The sequence below is a fragment of the Pongo pygmaeus genome, chromosome 20, assembly GCF_028885625.2.
Source record: "Pongo pygmaeus isolate AG05252 chromosome 20, NHGRI_mPonPyg2-v2.0_pri, whole genome shotgun sequence".
In the NCBI taxonomy this organism is placed as follows: domain Eukaryota; kingdom Metazoa; phylum Chordata; class Mammalia; order Primates; family Hominidae; genus Pongo; species Pongo pygmaeus.
This window is the reverse complement of record NC_072393.2, coordinates 59,926,815-59,943,478: the sequence shown is the minus strand read 5'-3', so window position 1 is coordinate 59,943,478 and position 16,664 is coordinate 59,926,815. Positions and strand designations below refer to the sequence as shown.

At 47.9% G+C, this 16,664-nt stretch overlaps 1 non-coding gene and 1 pseudogene across 1 annotated transcript; one reads left to right on the top strand and one right to left on the bottom strand.

Annotated features, from left to right (window-relative positions):
• The window catches only part of LOC129021107 (nuclear RNA export factor 3-like), a 113,632-nt pseudogene extending 105,787 nt beyond the window's left edge, over nucleotides 1-7,845 (top strand).
• Nucleotides 6,771-6,877, bottom strand: LOC129021261 (U6 spliceosomal RNA). The gene has a single exon (XR_008495991.1). It is a non-coding gene; the product is annotated as a U6 spliceosomal RNA (small nuclear RNA).
• Nucleotides 7,846-16,664: the final 8,819 nt, after the last annotated feature.

The following is a 16,664-nucleotide window of genomic DNA, read 5'->3' as shown; positions in this document are numbered from 1 at the left end:
GGTCTCACTATGTTGCCCAGGCTGGTCTTAAACTCCTGGACTCAAGTGATCCGCCTGCCTCGGCCTCCCAAAATGTTGGGATTACAGGCGTGAATCACCTCAGCTCACCTCAGCTTTAATCCTGAATATTAAGCTCCTTGAGAAGTTGGATATATCCATTTTGTCCACCGAGGCATCCTGATACTTAAAAGGATTCCATGTGTGTTTTCAGTTCTGGGTTTAGAATGTCTTCATCTACATGAGGAAAAGCACCTCCACTTCCTGTATTTGTCTCAAAAGTCACCTTTGATTTAGTGATTCCTCAGAAAGTTAAATATCACTTCAGTTAAGTTTGGGGGGGAAAGTTAAACACAGAATTACAGAATGATCTACTGGGCACGGTGGCTCATGCCTGTCATCCCAGCACTTTGAGAGGCTGTGGCGGGCGGATCACGAGGTCAGGAGTTCGAGACCAGCCTGGCCAACATGGTGAAACCCCGTCTCTACTAAAAATACAAAAAAAAAAAAAAAAAAAAAATTAGCAGGGTGTGGTGGCAGGCGCCTGTAATCCCAGCTCCTCACTGCAGGAGAGCCATTTGAGCCCAGGAGGCAGAGGTTGCAGTGAGCCGAGATCACACCATTGCACTCCAGCCTGGGAGTGAGACTCCATCTGCCCCCCTGCAAAAAAAAAAAAAAGGGGGGGGGGAATTGCAGAATGATCTAGCAATGTCACCCCTAGGTATATCCAAAAGAAGTGAAACAGGGTCTTTTTTACTTAGGGCTACCTTATCTCTCCAGTAAAAAACAGGGTTTGGGCCAGCGTGGTGGCTCGTGCCATTAATTCCAACACTTTGGGAGGCCAAGGTGGGTGGATCACCTGAGGTCAGGAGTTCAAGACCAGCCTGGCCAACATGGTAAAACCCTATCTCTACTAAAAATACAAAAATTAGCCGGGCATGGTGGCATGCACCTGTAATCCCAGCTCTTCAGGAGGCTGAGGCAGGAGAATTGCTTGAACCTGGGAGGCGGATGTTGCAGTGAGCCAAGATCACGCCACTGCACTCCAGCCTGGGTGACAGAGCAAGACTCTGTCTCCAAAAAAAGTTTGATTTGGTACTATCACAGAGATCATAATTTAAAAAAATCAAAAAAAATATATGTATACACATACAATTACAAATAAATAAATAAATAATAAAATAAAGTTTGACTTTTTCCCCAACTAACATTTGACTTCATATAATTCAGTTCCATTTAAATGAGTTCAGAAGCTTCTAGGCTGTGGAAAGGGGCTCCCTCTCCTGGTTAAGATCTGCCAGCTCTTACAATTTCCCTTTCAGGTCTACAAACTACTCCGTCCGCCCTTGTGCAGCCGTCACAGCCCTCCCTGCTTATCTCAAGACAGACTCTAGGTTAACTGGTGAATAGAGCTTTACTGAGCTATGTGCAGAGAAAACACGGAAGATTACAGCACAAAAAGAAACAACGGAAGCCCGAATATCAGATGTCATTGTTCAGAAATTCATCAGGTTTAATGCATTCCCTGGGGTCTCACAGACTGTCCTTTGGTCCTTTTCCACCTTTTTTTTTTCCTTAAATACTCTCCTATCCAGCCTCTCTCACCTTGTAGCCCCATCCGTACCCGCTGTGATGGTAGGACCCATTATTTCCTGAGCAAATCTGATCTACCTCTTCTGAAGATTCCAGCTCTCAAACAACTGACATCTCTGGTTCTCAGTCCATTTTGCATTGGAACAATCTTTCCACACCAGAGGGGATCCCTTTTTAGGTTACTATGCCCAACAGTTCTCACTTTATCTTCAATTCTCCATTCCAGGCTATGTTTTGGAAATTGTCTTTCATAGCTATAAGACAGAGAAAGGCTATGCAAAACTACATAACATGGCTACATAATACCAACATTTATTTATTTACTTACTTTTTTTTTTTTTTTAAACGGAGTCTCACTCTGTCACCCAGGCTGGAGTGCAATGGCACAATTTCAGCTCACTGCAACCTCCGCCTCCTGGGTTCAAGCGATTCTCCTGCCTCAGCCTCCTGAGTAGCTGGGACCACAGGCGCCTGCCACCACACCTGGCTAATTTTTTTATATTTTTAGTAGAGACGGGGTTTCGCCATGTTGGCCAGGCTGGTCTCGAACTGACCTCTGGTGATCCGCCAGCCTTGGCCTCCCAAAGTGCTGGGATTACAGGCGTGAGCCACCGCGCCCAGCCATGGAGAGGCAGTTTCCATAAACAAGACCAAACCCATGTTAACACAGAGAAAGCGCCAAAAACCTCCAGAGAAAAGAACAGAGGGAAACAGGCCAGACTGGACCTTAGGGAGCTGCTAGTTCAAGATCTGCATAAAATAAGAGGAGACGTGGCTGCTGAATTTGATTCAGAGTCAATGCAATGCCCCTTCCTCCTGATTCAGTTTCACTATGAGAAAATGCAGGCCCACATCTTTGTGGAGAATGCCAGCATCGCCTAGGCACTAAAGAATGTCAGTGGCAAGATTAGGGACGAGGATAACAAAAAGATATCAATCTTTGTCAACCCTGCTGATATGCCCTGCAGAGAAAGCTGAAGTCGGAAAAGGCAAAGCAGATAAAGCTGATGGTGAAGAAGCGATGTGATTCCTCCCAGTCCAGTCTTGACAGCCAGAGACTCCCCTTTGACCCAGACCTGGTGACCAGTGACTCTAAGATGGCACTGAAACCTAGAAAGTGCATGGCTGCCTTTCTGCACGTCCTCCAAGACAACATGCCTGAGGCGGAGTCTGTAGGACAGATGGACAGGGGAAAGGGCTGGAGCCAGGAGACATGTGTGCAGACAGGAACTTCCTGTCTACCACTTTCCTGGACAAACAAGTCTAGCAACATAACCTCCATCCTGGAATTGTTCCCCAAATTATTATGCCTGGATGGCCAGCCATCACCTAGACCAACTCTGTGTGGTATTGAAGCCCTCAAGGTTACCAACTTGCAAGGGAAGCTTCTTTGGATCTGACATGCTGCAGAATCTGCTCCTGCAATTTCTGCAGTAATAATTGCTTGATCTACGTCTACGGAGATTGACAGGGTCTCCTAGCTGCTTACCATGACGGGGCCTGCCTCTGCCTGACCACTCCCCTCACCCAGAGAAACCAGCCTGGTACAGGTACTTCAAAAATAGCAGGAAGGCTGGGTATGGTGGCTCATGCCTCTAATCCCAGCACTTTGGGAGGTCGACGAGGGTGGATCACCTGAAGTCAGGAGTTCAAGACCAGCCTGGCCAACATGGTGAAACCCTGTCTCTACTTAAAAAATGAAATTTAAAAACATACAAAAAAAAAAGAAAATTAGCCAGCGATGTGGCATGAGCCTGTAATCCCAGCTACTTGGAAGCCTGAGGCAGGAGAATCACTTGAATCTGGGGTGCAGACGTTGCAGTGAGCCAAGATCCCGCCACTACACTCCAGCCTGGGTGACAGAGTGAGACTCCGTCTCAAAAAAATAAGATTTAAAAAGACCAGACCGGTCAACATAGTGAGACCCCATCTCTATAAAAAAATAAGAGTGGTGTTGTCTGTTATGTCAAAAAAAAAAAATTTTTTTTAAGAAAAAGCGGCTGGACATGGTGGCTCCCACCTGTAATCCCAACACTTTGGGAGGCCGAGGAAGGCGATCACCTGAGGTCAGGAGTTCAAGATCAGCCTGGGCAACACGGCAAAACCCTGTCTCTACAAAAAAAAAAAAAAAAAAAAAAAAAAATACAAAAATTGGCTGGGTGCAGTGGCTCACACCTGTAATCCCAGCGCTTTGGGAAGCCGAGGCGGGCAGATCATTTGAGGTCAGGAGTTCGAAACGAGCCTGGCCAACATGGCAAAACCGCATCTCTACTAAAAATACAAAAATTAGGCGGGCGTAGTGGCGGGCGCCCATAATCCCAGCTACTTGAGAGACTGAGACAGGAGAATTGCTTGTACCCGGGAGGTGGAGGTTGCAGTGAGCCGAGATTGCGCCATTGCACTCCAGCCTGCGCAACAGAGCAAGACTCAGTCTCAAAAAACATAAAACAAACAAAGAAAAAAAAATTAGTCAGGCGTGGTGGCAGGCATCTGTGATCACAGCCACTCAGGAGGCTGAGGTGAGAGGATCACTTGACCCCAGGAGGCAGAGGCTGCAGTGAGCCAAGATTGAACCATTACACTACAACCTGGGCAACAGAGTGAGACCCTGTTTCCAAAAAAAAAAGAAAAAGAAGAAAAGAAGACCCCTTTTCCAATGATAGGGTGGAATGGCACAGGGCGTGTATCTTACTGTGAGCCCATACATTGCCAGATCTCCATCTTGCCACTGATGGCACGATGAACGGTGCATGCCAGCACTGACTGGTTTGGACCAATTGCTAGATCTCCATTGTAAATACCCAACATCCTGCTCTTCTTTGAACTGGGTTACCTTGGTGACTGTACCTATGGTGTGTCCTGAAGGCAGTGACCTTTCACCAATGTCCACCCAGGGCACTCATGAGGAGAATCCGTGTGGTCTGGAGATGGAAGTTTGGAGAGGATTAAGGAGGGTTGCTGGAGAAGGCAAGGGCAGGTGCGAGGCCCCTTTAACAAGATGGAGTTCTAACAAGGAATTCAACTTACAAAGACAGAGAGAGGAATGTCCTAGGAGTCAGAGAAGACCTGACTACCCATTCTCACTGATACCTGACACCCAGGGAGCTATTGCTTTTCTTTTTTCTCTTTTTCGAGATAGGGTCTTGCTCTGTCACCCAGGCTGGAATGCAGTGGTGCGATCATGGCTCATTGCAACCTCTGCCTCCCGGGTTCAAGCAATTTTCCCGCCTCAGCTTCCTGAGTAGCTGGGATTACAGGCATGCACCAACGTGCCTGGCTGCATAGTTGCCCACAGCCTGGGCAACAAAAAAAAAACAAAAAAAGAAACCCTGTTTGTCCTTTTACGTCAATGTTTTAATTTATGGAAAACTGGAAAACAGCCCTTTAAATTTAGTCAACATGTTCGCACACAGAATTTTTTTTGCAAGATTAATTTTTACAAACCTTCCACAACTTGTTCAAACCGTGAGCTTATTCTTATCTAACTTAAAAATCACATAACCCTCTAAACTAGGTGAAAATTTACATTTACATTCTCCTGCCTTTTTAAAATCTTTTACCAAAAACATGTTTCACTCTTCTCACACACTTTCCATGTAAAACTATTTTTTCAGTAGTTTCAATCATATGTTATAATGGTAACTAGCAACTTTTACTTTTGGTGGCTTAAATTTTCTTTCACGAACCATTTCACGACTTTCTCAGACCATCTACAACATGCTTTGACTTTCTGACTTGTCCTTAACATCCCCTTTTTGAACAAACCAGTTATTTTACTTTAGAACAACAATTTACCATACAAGATGCTTTCTTATAGACCAAAGAGTCTAACATGTGCACGAGTCAGTGGCTCACATGAAAGCTGCCATGGCGCAATGAAGGTGAAGGCCAGCGTGCTATCCGGCTGAGGTGGGATCCCGTGGCCTCTTTAGTCCACTGAGGGTGCACCATCTCACCTGCTGTGCTGGGTAGGCGGAGCACAACCACCTGTGGTTTTTGTTAATTAAAAAAAAATCTCTTTTCTTTATAACCTTTGCATAGATAGAGTGCATGGCTAATTCCACATGTTCCCAGGCCTTATCTAGAATCTAATGCTCCAAAGTAGGTAAATTGAACAATTTTCAAAAGCCTAAGAAGCAGTTGATGACCTTAAAGCATTGAACAAACCTAATATCTGACCTGCCTACTTTAGACTAAATGTCTTCATTTTTCCCAATAATCTTTAAAACTTTTTATTTCCCAAAGATTACTAAAGTTAAGTGAACTAAAAGGCATTAGTTTTTATTGTTCTTTCAAAATATTTGATTTAGGTGTTTATTTATTTATTTGAGATTACTGGCTTTAGGGTGGAGTCCTTGGACAAACAGGACCAGGAAAGCATGCGGTTTCTAGGGCCCAATATAATAAGTAGGCACAGCAGAAAGGCAAAACAGGTCTCCAAAAATTAAGGGTCCCATTTTTATACCAGATCCTGAATCCCAAAAAGAACAGAGCCTTAGATTTCTGAAGGGGAATCTATCCATTTCCAATTCCGGTGGTTCCATGAGGAAAACAGGTTTTTTTCCAAAATGGCGTCTCTGGTGCCTCCTGTTTTTCCCAAGGAGTCCCAGGCTGTTAGAATTTGAATAAACACATTGCCGGGCACAGTGGCTCACACCTGTAATCCCAGCACTTTGGGAGGCTGAGGCGGGTGGATCACCCAAGGTCAGGAGTTCAAGACCAGCCTGGCCTACATGGCGAGACCCTGTCTCTACTAAAAATACAAAAATTAGCTGGGTGTGGTGGCAGGCGCCTGTAATCCCAACTACTCGGGAGGCTGAGGCAGGAGAGTCACTTGAACCTGGGAGGCGGAGGTTGTGGTAAGCCGAGATTGTGCCATTGCACTCCAGCCTGGGTGACAAGAGTAAAACTCCATCTCAAAAAAAATTTAAAAAAAAAGAATTTGAATATACACACACACATATATATTTTATATATTTTTTATTTTATATATATAATGTCTATTTTATTATATATATTTTATTTTATATATAGCATATATTTTTTATTATATAAATATTTATATATATATTTTAATGAAAACCACAATTTCGCTTTTGGGTGCCACTCGTTTTTGCTTAGATTCACACTATTTCTTTAGTGCTAGTTAGCAGATACAGAAATGATCTTGCCAGGATGCACAAAATATGGAATGCTTCATGAATTTGCATGCCATCCTTGTGCAGGGGCCATGCTAATCTTCTCTGTATCGCTCCAATTTTAGTATATGTGCTGCTGAAGCAAGCACTACACTTTTATTTTATTTATTTTATTTTATTTTATTTTATTTTATTTATTTTTTTTGAGACAGAGTCTCGCTCTGTCGCCCAGGCCGGAGCGCAGTGGTGCAATCTTGGCTCACTGCAAGCTCCGCCTCCCAGGTTCAAGCAATTTTCCCGCCTTCCTGAATAGCTGGGATTACAGGCGTGCACCAACATGCCCAGCCAATTTTTTTTTTTTTTTTAGTAGAGACAGAGTTTTGCCATGTTGCCCAGGCTTGTCTTGAATTCCTGACCTCAAGTGATCCGCCTGCCTCAGCCTCCCCAAGTACTGGGATTACAGGCATGAGCCTGGCCAAATATCCACTTTTAATGTACCTGAGTTTTAACTATAGCGCTTGTTTTAAAAAGTCCTTTTAATCTTTTATTACCCAACCTTGGCTAGGCCAAACAGCCAATATTTCTGTGTTCTATAAGAAACAGAGGGAAGAGAATCAACACATGGTAAAGGTGACACCAGAAAGTACTCGCTGAGTAAGCCAGGAATGGAACCCTGAACCTGGCCTGCCGTTGTGAAAAGAGAAAGCAGGGCCACATGGTATTAGGAGGTTAAGCTTCCAAGGGCGTGATTGACCAGTTTGCTGGGCCGTCTTGAACAGGGGGCTTATGGGGCCCTAGGCACGCATTTTATCCGAAGGTACCCCTCTTTGTGACAGAATACAGAAAGACACAAAGCACACCAGATTCATTACAGCTTCTTAGGACCAGCCTCAGAATTCTTTTTTGTATTAATCAAAGAATTACAGAGGAGATAAACAGTGATTTTTACTGTTCATTTAACCAGTTTGCACAGAGACAGAGAGGCCAGAGTCTAACTGGTAAGAAATACTTTACCTTTTGCCAGCATGCGAGGCTTCTGGGTTCCCTTTGCCCAGGTGGCCCTAGTGACCCTGCTTGCCACACTATAGTCCTGAGGGCCAAGCCTGCGGCATCATAAAGGAAATTCTTTTTCTGTTTTATGGCACCTTAGGCAAAAGCCTCTTAGTTTTGCAAGCTGTGGCCCAAGGGGTTTCGTGGGATAAGCCAATTAACATTTTTTCATTCTGGCGCCAAAGCAAAATACGTGACAAAACACAGACACTGGCCACTGTGCTTAGCACCCAATATTGAACTCGCAAGGCTCAAACTTGCCCCCAGCTGGGCCCCGTCATCTTTAACCCATTTTTAATCAGGGGGGACTTTACTGAGGGGAGGGCCTCTAACCCAATCCCATCCTTTACTCAGGTAAAATGGACCCCATTACTTATCCAAAGTCAGCTAACTGGTGCTGCAGTCTGCTTCCTTTGGATCAGGATAGTAACGAAGCTGAAAGATTAGCAGATTTAACTTTTGGGAGCCCTCATTTTAATTTTTAAATTTTTATTTATTTATTTATTTATTTTTGAGACGGTGTTTTGCTCTTGTTGCCTAGGCTGGAGTGCAATGGAGCAACCTTGGCTCACTGCAACCTCAGCCTCCTGGGTTAAGATTCTCCCGCCTCAGCCTCCCAAGTAGCTGGGATTACAGGTGCGTGCCACCACACCTGGCTAATTTTTTGTACTTTTAGTAGAGGCTGAGTTTCACCATGTTGGCCAGGCTGGTCTCAAACTCCCGACCTCAGGTGATCCACCTGCCTTGGCCTTCCAAAGTGCTGGGACTATAGGCATGAGCCACTGTGCCCAGCCATTTTTATTTTTTGAGACAGAGTCTCGCTCTGTCACCCAGGTTGGAGTACAGTGATGCAATCTCCACTCACTGCAACCTCTGCCTCCTGGGTTCAAGCAATTCTCGTGCCTCAGCCTCATAAGTAGCTGGGACTACAGGCACAAGCTACCACGCCCCACTAATTTTTGTTTTTTTAGTAGAGATGGGTTTCACCATGTTGGCCAGGCTGGTTTCGAACTCCTGAGCTCAGGTGATCCACCCACCTTAGCCTCCCAAAGTGCTGGGATTACAGGCGTGAGCCACCACGCTCAGGCAGATTTTGCCATTTCTGTAAGTCTTTGCTCCTTCCCGTGTCTAATGTATAAGCCGGAAGGAACTCAGTTTTTCAGAATTTAAGGATCCCATTTTTGGCGGGGCGCGGTGGCTCATGCCTGTAATCCCAGCACTTTGGGAGGCCGAGGCGGGCAGATCACGAGGTCAGGAGATCGAGACCATCCTGGCTAACACGGTGAAACCCCATCTCTACTGAAAATACAAAAAAAAAATTAGCCGGGCGTGGTGGCGGGCGCCTGTAGTCCCAGCTACTGGGGAGGCTGAGGCAGGAGAATGGCGTGAACCTGGGAGGTGGAGCTTGCAGTGAGCCGAGATCGCGCCACTGCACTCTAGCCTGGGCAACCAAGTGAGACTCCATCTCAAAAAAAAAAAAAAAAAAAAAAAGGATCCCATTTTTACCTAAAATATTGGCATTACTCTCAGGTTCCCTTGATTAACTTACCCAGTAATTTTTTTTAATACCTAAGTGCACAAGAAAAACGGAACAAAGGGGTAGAACACAAATATCCCTGTTAATTTTTAAAAGCCAAATTTTACACCTCCTGCAATATTACCATTTGCTACCAGTTTCTTTCTGACCCAGTCACACGTAAGAGGCCTCTAACTGGGTCCAAGCCAGCTAATTACCAGATCAGATCCGTTCCCGGAACCAGTCCAGTTTCTGCCACAGCTTCCAAACCCAGTTTGGATCAGATATTTGCTCAATGAGACTCGGAGAGCTCAAAACACAAATCTGTGGAGCTCTGAAATCCGAGAGGGAACTTACCCACAATCCCCGGCCACTCGGAGAGGTCAGTGGACACAAGTAGGTTCCGCAGGCACCTTGCGGGTTCACTCAGCACTCCTGAAGGACCCTAGAAGCTCTACTCTGGACTCCGCTTCTGACACCATCTGTTAAAAGAAAAACTTAAGCCAAATTAAATTTAAAGGGGGCCAGGTACAGTGGCTCACACCTGTAATCCCAGCACTTTGGGAGGCTGAGGTGGGCAGATCACTTGAGGTCAAGAGTTCGAGACCAGCCTGGCCAACGTGGTGAATCCCCGTCTCTACTAAAAACAGAAAAAATTAACCAGGTGTGGTGGTGAGCACCTGTAATACCAGCTACTCATAAGGCTGAGGCGGGAGAATCACTTGAATTACGAGGTGGAGGTTGCAGTGCGCAGAGATGGTGCCGTTGCACTCCAGCCTGGGCCACAGAGAGAGACTCCGTCTCAAAAAAATAAAAATAAAAATAAAATAAAATAAAAATAAAAATGAAATAAAATAAATAAAAATAAAATAAAATAAAAATAAAGAAATAAAATAAAATAAAATAAAGTACATAAAATAAATAAATGTAAAGGAGTTTAACTGAACAATGAACCTCTCGCAAATCGGGCAGCTCCGAAAGTCACGGCAGATTCAGACGGACTCCTGGGGTGCCTCGTGGTCAGAACAAATTTATGGACAAGAAAAGGAAAGTGACATACAGAAATCGGAAGTGAGGTACAGAAAGAGCTGGATTGGTTACCGCTCAGCGTTTGCCTTATTTGAACACAGTTTGAATGCTCAGCAGCCTGTGAGTGGATGAAGTACAGCTGCTGGGCTGCTGGGATTGGCCAACACTCAGTGGCGGTTACAGCGCATAAAACGTAAGTTAGGCTTCCTTTTTTTTTTTTTTTTTTGATACGGAGTTTCCCGCTCTTGTTGACCAGGCTAGAGTGCGCAATGGCGCCATCTCGACTCACTGCAACCTCCGCCTCCCGGGTTCAAGCTATCCTCCTGCCTCGGCCTCCCGAGTAGCTGGGATTACAGGCATGAGCCACCACGTCTGGCTAATTTTGTATTTTTAGAAGAGACGGGGTTTCTCCATGTTGGTCAGGCTAGTCTCAAAGTCCCGACCTCGGGTGATTGGCGTGCCTTGGCCTCCCAAAGTGCTGGGATTACAGGCGTGAGCCACCGCGCCGGGCCTAACTTAGGTTTTCAATCTTTTGTACCTATTAAGTTAGGTTGCAGTTCATCCACAAGGACTCAAATATAGAATTACGGAGTCCTTCTCAGGCCATATTTAGTTTGCTTTAACACAAGGGTCTCAACAAACAAACACAGGGGTCTCACTATATTGCCCAGGCTGGTCTCTTAACTCCTGTTCTCAAGCAATCCTCCTGCGGCAGCCTCCTACAGTGCTGGAATTGCAGGCCTGAGCCACCACGCCGGGCCTGGACTACCCTTTTTTTCTCCCCAAGACGGAGTCCCACTCTGCCGCCCAGGCTGGAGTGCAGCGGCACAGTCTCGGCCCACTGCAACCTCCGCCTCCCGCGTTCAACCGATTCTCCCACCTCAGCCTCCCGTATAGCTGGGATTACAGGCGCTCGCCACCACGCCCTGCTAAATTTTGTATTTTTCCGTAAAGACGGGGTTTCGCCACGTTGGCCAGGCTGGTCTCGAACTCCTCACCTCGGGTGATCCTCCCAAAGTGCTGGGATTACAGGCGTGAGCCACCGTGCCCGGCCTGGACTCCTCTTAACTGGTGCTCCGATGCGAACTACCGCGCCCAGCCTGGACCCCTCTTAACGGGTGCTCTGATGCGAATTACCGCGCCCGGCCTGGCCCCCTCTTAACGGGCGCCCTGATGCGAACCACCGCGCCCGGCCTGGACCCCTCTTAACGGGCGCCCTGATGCGAACCACCGCGCCCGGCCTGGACCCCTCTTAACGGGCGCCCTGATGCGAACCACCGCGCCCGGCTGGACCCCTCTTAATGGGCGCCCTGATGCGAACCACCGCGCCCGGCCTGGACCCCTCTTAATGGGCTCCCTGATGCGAACCACCGCGCCCGGCTGGACCCCTCTTAATGGGCGCCCTGATGCGAACCACCGTGCCCGGCCTGGACCCCTCTTAATGGGCGCCCTGATGCGAACCACCGCGCCCGGCCTGGACCCCTCTTAATGGGCTCCCTGATGCGAACCACCGCGCCTGGCTGGACCCCTCTTAATGGGCGCCCTGATGCGAACCACCGCGCCCGGCCTGGACCCCTCTTAATGGGCGCCCTGATGCGAACCACCGCGCCCGGCCTGGACCCCTCTTAATGGGTGCTCTGACGCCGCGGTTTCCCGAGGTCTAGCGGGCCAGATGGGCCCTGGACTTCCGGGTTGGATGAAGGGCTGTGGCTGCAGAGCTGTCTGGTGGGGGGTTGGGCGGAGCGAGGTGGTGATACTTCCAGGCAGCGGGCGAAAGGGAAACCTGTTAACTAGGGGCTCGTGGCTCGGGGGGCATCGTGGCGGATACATACTGACCTGCCGCGTTGGCACCGGAAGATTGTCGCAGGACTGGACAGCAGAACTCTGAAGTTGGAATAGAGACGGCAGAAAAATTCAAAATTGTGCCGTATTCCAATTAAACAAGTTCTGATCCCTCAAAAGGGAACCAAGATGTTGGTTCCAGATGGCAAAGAAAGGTGTCGCCGGGCCCGGGGTGGATGGACCGGGAGACGCGCGCCAGCGCCTCGTGGCGCACCGAAACTCCTAAGGGACGTGCAGCGGGCGCGCAGCTCTAGAGACCTCGGTCCAGGGCGTGGCGGCGTCGGGGGGTGTGGAGACGCCGGCAGCGGAAACAGGGGTCAGGCGAGAGGGCGTGGAGTGCGCCGGGGGGGCTTCAGAGGGCGTGGGGGATGCGTGAGCAGCCGCGTCCCAGGCAGGCGGTAGGAAGTGAGCCTGGCATCGGGGTATGGTAGAGGGAGGAGGCCGCGGTGGGGGGCTTTGCAGGTAAAGAGGCCAGCCTTGCAGAGGTTAGGGATGTGGAGACCCTGAGAGCACACCTAGCGCTGCAGGTGAGGAGATCCACGCCCAGGGTGTCCCAGGTGAGAAGGTGGGCAAATGTACCCGCTTGGGGGGCAGTGGAGACAAGAAGAGGGACAGGGTCACGGGCATAGGGGCAGAGGAGATGCTCGAAGCGCCTTGTTCCACAAGAATCAACACACATAGAAAGATCGCAGGCAGGCAAAGCTGTCAGTGTGACTCACGTCTCTCTCAGGTTTGGAGATTGGAGAGGAGACTGGTTCCTGCTCTGGCTCTCCAGTGTTATCGTTTTGTTTTGTTTTCTTGAGGCAGGGTCTGGCTCTGTCGCTCAGGCTGGAGTGCTGTGTCTCCATCTCAGCTCACTGCAGTCTTGGCCTCCCAGGCTGAAGCGATCCGCCTGCCTCAGCTTCCTGAATAGCAGGGACTACAGACACGTGCCACCACACCTGGCGAATTTTTGTAGTCAGGGATCTCACCATGTTGCCCAGGGTGGTCTGGAACTCTTGAGTTAAAGCGATCTGCCTGCCTTGGCCTCTCAAAGTGCTAGGATTACAGGCGTGAGCCACTGCACATGGCCTAGCTCTTAAGTTCTTGAACCAAATCTGGGAAGAGAGAAAATGTAAGAGGCAGGGCACAGTGGCTCTTGCCTGTAATCTCGACACTTTGGAAGACCAATGTGGGCAGATCACCTACGGCCAGAAGTTCCAGACCAGCCTGGCCAACATGGCAAAACCCCATCTCTACTAAAAACACAAAAATTAGGACCGGGCGCGGTGGCTCAGGCCTGTAATCCCAGCACTTTGGGAGGCCAAGGCATGTGGATCACGAGGTCAAGAGATCGAGACCATCCTGGCCAACATGGTGAAAACCTGTTTCTACTAAAAATACAAAAATTAGCTGGGTGTGGTGGTGGGCGCCTATAGTCCCAGCTACTCGAGAGGCTGAGGCAAGAAAATCACTTGAACCCGGGAGGCGGAGGTTACAGTGAGCCGGTGAGCCGGGATCACGCCACTATACTCCAGCCTGGCACAGAGTAAGACTCCGTCTCAAAAAAAAAAAAAAAAAAAAAAAAAAAATTAGCCAGGCGTGGTGGTGTATGCCTATAGTCCCAGCTACTCGGGAGGCTGAGGCAGGAGAATCACTAGAACCGGGAGACAGAGGTTGCAGTGAGCCGAGATCACACCATTGCACTCCAGCCTAGGCAACAGAGCAAGACTCCATCTCAAAAAAAAAAAAAAAAAAAAAATTAATCAGGGTGATTCAATGGGATAGGGTTCCTTAGGAGAAGCCACATTTTTCCCAGGACAGAAGCTCCCTTACCGAGAATAGCATACCCATCTGTTTTCTCTATACCCAGTTAGCGGACCAATCCCCAACTCCCACCTGCACTTATGTTACAGGAAGGAGGGCTGGAAAGGGATGGAACAATGGGTTAGTAAAAATGCTATCAGGGCATAGGAACATCCTAGCATGGTTGGGGAACATATGGAAAATCAGAGCTCTCTTTCCTGTAAGAGGCTCTATGGTAAGGAAAATTGCTTTTCCTTTGATCTTTGCAAAGATGCTGACTTATTTACTAGTGGGAAGTGACTGACCTAGGGACCTTTGGGTTTTTTTTTGAGGTTTGCGGAAATATAAATGAGAAAAAAATCTGGGGCTGGGAGCAGTGGCGTCCGCCTGTAATCCCAGCACTTGGGAGGCCGAGTTGGTGGATTGCTTGAGGCCAGGAGTTGGAGACCAGCCTGGGCAACATAGTGACACTCCATCTCTACAAAAAATACAAAAATTAGTTGGGTGCAGTGGTGTACGCCTGTAGTCCCAGCACTTTGGGAGACCGAGGTGGGAGGATTGCTTGAGCCCAGGAGGTTGAGGCTGCAGTGAGCTGTGGTCAAACCACTGCTCTCCAGCCTGGGTGATAGATTGAGATCCTATCGCCAGAAACAAAAAACAAAAAACAAACAAACAAACAAAAAAAGCTGCATAGAACAGCCTCAGCAGACCTTACTAACATGGTTATATAGAACAAGTTCTAAAGACAGTCCCTTACATTTTGAATTTGTTAGCTACTGAGTCATACTGAATGTTAATGATCGTAGCTAGTTTTAGGTCAAAGTGATTCCGGTCTGGCACAACAGATGAAGAAAACTGAGTTGGAGCCACACAAAATTCATGGTCTGCCTTGCCTTTTTCTTGGGACTTGAGACCGGGGCACCCCAATACCAGACACTGACACTGCGCCTTGCACAGCTAAATGTTGTTTGTTCCAGGGCATGTCCAGGACCATTCGATCCAGTCTCAGTTTTCCCACAATTCAAATTAAAAAAATGAGCCTGGCCAGCATTCGCTTTGAGACCAGCCTGGAGAACATGGCAAAACGCTGTCTCTACGAAAAATACAAGAATTAGGATTGGTTGCTCGTGTCTGTAATCCCAGCTACTTTGGAGGCTGAGGCAGAAGGATCATTTGAGCGTAGGAGGTGGAGGTTGCAGTGAGCCAAGATCCCCACGCCATTGCACTCCAGCCTGGGCGACAAGAGTGAAACTGTCTCAAAAAAAATAAATAAATAAAAGAGAGAGAGAGACAGAAAAAGGAAAGGACGGGAGGGAGGAAAAGTGTACTAGCTGGCATTTTTTTTTTAATTGATTTTTAATTTTTAATTATTTATTTATTTATTTATTCTGACATAGACTCTCACTCTATCACCCAGGCTGGAGTGCAATGGCGTGATCTCAGATCACTGCAACTTCTGGCTCCCAGGTTGAAGTGATTCTCCTGCCTCAGCCTCCCAAGTAGCCAGGATTACAGGCACCCGCCACCACACTCAGCTAATTTTTTGTATTTTTAGTAGAGATGGGGTTTTGCCATATTGGCCAGGCTGGTCTCAAACTCCTGACCTCAGGTGATCCACCTGCCTTGACCTCCCAAAATACTGGGATTACAGGTGTGAGCCACCGTGCCCCGCCTAATTTTTTTTTTTTTTGGCTTGATCTTGCTCTGTTGCCCAGGCTGGAGTACAGTGTTGTGGTCTTGGCTCACTACAACTTCCATCTCCTGGGGTCAAACCATTCTCCTACCTCAGCCTTCTGAGTAGCTGGGAATACAGGCTCACACCACCACACCCGGCTAATATTTGCAATTTGGTAGAGATGGGGGTCTCACCATGTTGCCCCAGCTGTGTAGGACTCCTGAGCTCAAGTGAACTGCCTGCCTCAGCCTCCCAATGAGCTGGGATTACAGGCATGCATCACTGCACCTGGCTGGGCCTATAATTTTAAAAGGGTTATAAAAGCAGAGAATGAGGAGGATGACATATAGCAGGGAGGGTGGGATGCTTGAAAGTGGGGGACCCAAGGAGTGGGGGATGCGTTGCAGGGGACGGGGAGAAGCAGAAGGCATGGACGTTGTTGAGGCCAAGGTGAAGGCTGCCTTTGGCTCTCTGAAGGTTGGCTGAAAAGAACTGATAGGAGGCAGATTAGCAGGAGAAAAGGCTTACAAATGTATTTAACCTGAGCACGGGGAGAGCCAGTGATCGCCCATCCCCCAAGGGGATTCAGAAGCTTATATGTTCTCCTGGCAAACTGATTATGGGAGGGGGCTAGAGGAATTCCGTTGAGGGCAATAAAGGATGACTAGAGAGCATGAATGGGTCCTGGAAATCATTCCTATTGACAGTGATGGGATCTGTTCAGGTGTGGTTACATTCTTTGTCTCACAGGGAGGAGAAGAAAAAACAATTATTTCCCTTGGCAGGTCTGGATCTTACACAGATAAAGGCCTCTGCTTTGGGAGAGATGATGGGAGGAGGTCAGAGACCTTGAGGCTCGTTTATTTATTTATTATTATTTTTTGAGACAGAGTCTCGCTCTGTTGCCCTGGTTGGAGTGCAGTGGTGTGATCTCGGCTCACTGCAACCTCTGCCTCCCAGATTCTCCTGCCTCAGCCTCCCAAGTAGCTGGGATTATAGGCGTGTGTCACAACACCCGACTAATTTTCTTTCTCTATGT